Source organism: Cynara cardunculus (genome assembly GCF_001531365.2).
Source record: "Cynara cardunculus var. scolymus isolate 2C chromosome LG 3, CcrdV1, whole genome shotgun sequence".
In the NCBI taxonomy this organism is placed as follows: domain Eukaryota; kingdom Viridiplantae; phylum Streptophyta; class Magnoliopsida; order Asterales; family Asteraceae; genus Cynara; species Cynara cardunculus.
Genome location: NC_037530.1, coordinates 34,859,908 through 34,860,347, shown reverse-complemented (window position 1 = coordinate 34,860,347; position 440 = coordinate 34,859,908).

Below are 440 nucleotides of genomic sequence, written 5' to 3'. Positions count from 1 at the left end.
ATATATATATATATATATATATATATATATATATATATAGATAGAGAGAGAGAGAGCGAGCGAGAGAGAAACGTTCAAATAAAAACCACCCAATTTGTACAAACCGTGCAAAACTCATTGAATCAATCATAATTTTTCATTTTGTTCATTTTTTGTAATTATGAGAGGTTGATTAACCATTTTTATTGTAGAGGGTGTTAATCATGGATATTATCATCTTCATTATTTTAATTTTAGAAAAATACATGAAACAGTTTCATTAAAATTTCATTAAATAACCATATATGAAATAATTTCACAAGATTAAACAATTTCATGAAAAAAAATTCATAAGATTAAACAATGAAATCGACGTATGAGGGTGGTTTGTACGGTTTGTACAAATGAGAGTGGTTTTCATTTGATCGCTCATATATATATATATATATATATATATATAC